The sequence below is a fragment of the Chelonoidis abingdonii genome, chromosome 16 (assembly GCF_003597395.2).
Source record: "Chelonoidis abingdonii isolate Lonesome George chromosome 16, CheloAbing_2.0, whole genome shotgun sequence".
Classification (NCBI taxonomy): domain Eukaryota; kingdom Metazoa; phylum Chordata; order Testudines; family Testudinidae; genus Chelonoidis; species Chelonoidis abingdonii.
The window spans coordinates 22,213,684-22,218,944 of NC_133784.1; positions in this window are offsets into that span (position 1 = coordinate 22,213,684).

Genomic DNA, 5,261 nt, shown 5'->3' on the forward strand with positions numbered 1-5,261 from the left:
TCAAATGGCCCATGACCTTCAAGGGCATGTTGCAAGGGGCAGCCCTGTCTCTGCCTGCCGAGATCCCATGAAGAATTCCTTTTCTCTTCCAGATGTTGGATTTGTGGCAGGGCTCAGGATTCTCTCTTCCCTTTCCTGCTTAGCCTCAGGGATCCAAACCTCAGTTCTGTGGGGGGTGGGCTGGTTGCGCAGCAGATCTGGAGAGACTCTACTGCCTGTATGCAAACAAGGAGACAGGCCTCTTATGCCCATGCTCTAGGAATGTAGCGTGCAATCACAGCATGAGCCCTCCCTCATTCTGATCAATCTGGGGGTGGGTTTGTTTTTGTTTTGCTCTCCCTTGGTCTCTGTTGCAGAGCTTTGGACTGCTGATGCAGATCTCTGTTGTACGTGCCATCCAGGGAGGTTTGGAAGCTACCATTCATGGCTGCTCATGTACTAAAGTTCAACTGTCACTCGTTTTGTCTCAAAACTTGAGGCATTTTTTAAATGCATCTGTGCTAACAGCAGCCACAGCCTCGGAGACTGAATTAAGTGCTGTCATGTCTGTTTCCACCTGGGATCTGTCTCCAAGAAGAGCAGCTCTAAACTCTGCATTTTGATCAAACTGCAGCGTGCAGTGGGGGTTAGGCTGTTCAGTACTAAGCTAGAAAAGCAGGACCATTATAAAACCACCTCCTGTAGTTAAGATTTTAATCTCACCTGTGACACTACGTGTTTTGTTCTTTTAAACAGAGCTGTTCCTTAAAGCCTTGCAGGCTACTGCCTAAAAGCAGTGACTGCCTGCATGCTGCTTTTACATGGACTTTCAGCTGCTGTTCTCATTATCTGAGAGCTGATGGCTGTGCTAGCTAGTTAGCTTGTGTGTGTGGGGTGGGGGCAACAGTTCTGCTCCTGGACCTTCAGGGATAAGTTCAGCTCAACTGCCTATGCCAGCTCGCTTCCTGGGCATCAGCTCGTATGACAGCTGTCTGCTCAGCTGCATTGACTCTACCTGGAGTGGTATTGTACCTGAGCTGGGCCTCCCTGTGTACTGTACCTGGGGGAATGATACCATTGCTAAAAGTAAAACAAGGCCTAGTGTCCCTCCCCACAGCCTGGGCCAGAGGATCATCGAGCACATCATGTGGTAGAGACTGAGGTCCTAGCATTTGCTCTGCTACAGGTCAGACACAACTTTGGCCTGAGGTCTTAGACTTTAAGGTCAGAAGGGACCATTATGATCATCCAGTCTGACCTCCTGCATAATGCAGGCCACAGAATCTCACCCACCCACTCCTGTAACAAACCCCTAACCTATGTCTGAGATACTGAAATCCTCAGATCATGGTTTAAAGACCTGCCTTAGCCAAACAGTGGCTTCAACTTGCCAGTGGAGCTAGCCCTGTCCCAGTGTGCTGTCTTTGTTACCCACTGCCCTGGCTGCTGCACACATGGAAGACAGCTGTATGCCTTGCATAGTGGGGCAGTGAGGAAAGCTCATTAGAGAGAGAGTTAACTGTCTCCAGTTTAACAGGCAGATGTACAGAGCCTGATGCGGAGTGCCAGCCCTCAGGGAACAAATGGAAGCGTTCAGTAGCTCAGTTCACTCCATCCTTGCAGCCGTAGGCCACAAGCAGATATTAGCATCTGTTTAGGGAAGGAAAACCTAAGGAGGAGGAGGGAAGTGATTTCCTTGAGCTACAGCTGCAGCCTCTGCTGTGAGGACTCAGCCCAGCCCTGAAAGGGCTGCATGCATCCTGGGTTGTAGCCATGAGCCAGGGCCCTGGTGAAGAGGAGGAAGGGGCTACTGGCAGATGCACTGTGGATGGTGTCCACCTCCCCCCCTCCCACTTCCCCTCCATCCCCAGCAGGGGAGCAAGCTAGGTAGCTTTGGCCTCCCCTGGGGTTGGCTTGGAAAAGTCACTGCTTTTAGCATGGGCATGGGCTCAGCAGCCTGTCGCTGCTGCCAGGGCAGTGCTGACTGGGGGGTGGGTTGCATCTCACTGCTGAGGGTTGCAAGCTGGGACCTGAAAGCTGCCTTTAAAGAGAGTGTAATCAAACTTGGTGAGACAGGGGCTTTGGCCTCCAGCCTGGAAGGGCACAGATGCGCCTCTACTAGGGGTAAGCAGAGTCCTGGTGGAAGCAATGGCACTCATCACTGTAGCACCTCCTGATGCCAGGGTAGGGCAGGGCTGGGCTCTGCCCCAGTATCCTCTTCTGAGCAGTACTATGGCCTTGGGATGCCCTGATTCTGTTACTACAGCCCCCCCCCCCCCCATCTGTGCCAACACCCAGATAGGGTGACAGATGTACATCTAGCAGTCCAGACATCCCAGCCTGCGATCCTGCCAGGCTGGTGTGGAGGCAGTTATACCTCCTCCTGGCCCAGGAACCTCTCCCCACCCTCTGCCCTGGGGCGCTGCCCAAGGTCCCTGTGTTAAGAGCTAGTGCTGTTCCTTTTAGCCATGCTGCTGCTTCCCTGCGTCCCTTCCAGCCCCAGGGACTTGCCCAGGAGTCTGTAGTAAAACAGCCTGACTTTCCTCGCTCTGCTGCTGGAACAGGAGCCCCTAGCTCTCCTCACCCTCTTTCCAGGGCCTAGAGCCCACTTGAGCCTGCCTTCCCCCAGCCAAGAAGGGCTGGCTCTCCAGGGAGTCTCTCCTGCCTGACTCTTCTCCAGCTTCAGTCACTAATTACAATTAATTTGTCTGCTTAGGAGGGTTGCTAGGCCCACCTCTTAAAGGGCCAGACAGGCTATAATACTTAGCTAAGGCATTGGGCTGTGTCAGCAGGAAGGGCATCAGTGCAAGTGGCTGGCTTTGCATGTATCTAGCCCATGGCTCATAGAGCTGGGAGGCAGGCACCTCCCACGCAGAAAGGCAGTTCTGACCTTCCAGGGGGCTGAAACTTCCCACGAGCACAGCTGGCCCTTGCTATTGGCAAGTGAGCTGCCCAAACACTTAGTGTGCTGCCATCCCCTTTACCAGCCTCCTACCCCCTCTGCATTAGCGGAGGGATGTGGGTGGTGGTAGCAGAGGGGAAGAGTTCATAATTAGCCCCTGCCCTGGTGCAGGATACTACTACCTCACGCTTTACACAGCTCAGTAGCATCATCTTTATTTCACAGCTGGGGAAAGTGAGGCCCAAGATCACCCAGCAGGCCAGGGACAGAGCTAGGACTAGAACCCAGGTCTCCCCAGAACCAGTCCAGAGACCTATTCAGTGGGCCACCTTTGCTTTTCTACTGTAGCAACTGCATCGTTTTCTCACCCCAACGCAAAAGCTTGGTGCTGCCTTGGTTTTTAAAGTGAAGGCCCAGGGACTCCTGCCTAGCTTCCCTAACCTGCCCCCTTCTAGCACCTCAGTGCACAGAGGATTGCCCTGACCTGCTGCTGCAACACTGTGCATGATTGTTTGTAGTACAGTGACACAGAGAGGTGGCAGCGGGGCTGGGAGCCCTGTTGGGCAGCCCATACACTGATGAGTCCACAGGATAAAGCGTGTCAGATCCCCCCAATGACAGAGGAACGGAGGCACAAAGTGATAACATGACTCGCCCATGGTGTGTCACACAATCTGGGGTACAGCAGGGCACTGACCCCACGTTGCCTGACTCACACAACCCTGCCACTCCATAATCCATCCCTGGAGCCCTGCAGTTCTGCCAAGAAGACACAGACACCCAGCTCTTGCTTTTTACTTCAGTGAGAGGCCCACATGGCACCGACGGGCGTCCATTAAAAAAAAAAAAGCACTTTATTTACATAAATTACAAAAAAAAACACAAACTGGTCACAAAAGATCTACGCTTAAAAACTTGCTTGGCTTGTAATACATGTGTCACAATGATAATAATCCTAGTCAAGGGCCAAAGAACACGCACATTTTTGTTAGCAGCCAGCTAATTATTATAATTTTCTCTCCAGCCAAAAGGCTCCTCCCGGTTAAATAGTTTATAAAAATTAAAAAAAAAAACACCACAAGATACAGAGCTATATTGCCCAGCCCAGCCTAGCCTGTCATTTGGTTTTCAGGATCTCTTTTGCATTGAGTGCCAGTGGCCACAGGTACAGCTGTCCCTGGGGTGAGGGGTGATTAGTGACTAGAAGCAGCGAAGCAGGATGCTGATTTTAGAGCTGATTGCTAGTGCCTGTCCTGAAGTCAGGAAGAGTGGTGGTGCTAACAGGCGTCCTGCTGGAGCAGTGGATAGTATGGTGAGAAGGGGGCATTGGCAGAAGGACAGGACATTGGCACCAGTGTCACGGCTGAGGACTGGGCACAGCTACGAACACTGGAATTCTAGCATTTAGCACCAACATCATGGGGCTACTGTGAAAATAGATGCTACCCACAGAAAACTCTTAAGAGAGATCAGCAGCACAGTTGCTTAAATAATAACTAATAGCTCACCTGGTTTAAATACTTCTATAGTTCTACAGTAAATACGGATTTTTCCATCAGTCAGTTGAAAAACACTGGTGCGACCTCTTTAGCACGACCCAGCCCACCAGGGCCTTGATACTGATAATGCCTAACAGGAAATGCTGTCTAATGATGTCATTTGAGACACAGGAAGAGCAGCTCAGCATCTGAAGGCATCTGAAAGGCAGATGATGCATTTCAATTAACCACTAACAAATTCTCATTAAGGCTCCAACTTGAAATCTAAGTGATTAACAAAACAAATAGTTACAAGTAATTTACCCATGGCCCTCCACAAACACTGGGGACTTTTGAAATCCCATTTTCCTCTTTCTAAACGTCTCTCTCTGGGGCTGTGAGAAAGACCCACACAAACAACAGGAAAATGACTATACATATGGGGTGGGGAGGGAAGGGACCTCTACACAAAGTGCTGTCAAGTATAAAAAGGAAACATACTGGGGGGAAAAAAAAAAACAAAAACCAGACACCAATTTTTGATTCTTTACCCTGAGCCTAGGGTAACCATAATGGGTAACATAATTCAGTGTGACGTGTACATTAGTGTATTCCTTTAAAGCAGGAGCGGCCAACCTGAGCCTGAGAAGGAGCCAGAATTTACATTGCCAAAGAGCCACAGTAATACATTAGCAGCTTCCCACCCCTCCCCCTGTGCCTTCCACCCACTGGCAGCCCTGCCAATCAGTGCCTCCTACTCCTTCCTCACACCTCCAGATCAGCTGTTTCCTGGCAAGCAGGAGGCTCTGGGGCAGGGCTGGTGCAACCATTTAGGCGACATAGGCGGTCCCCTAGGGTGCTAGGATTTCGGGGGGGGGGGCACCATTTTCTTTGGCAGCGAC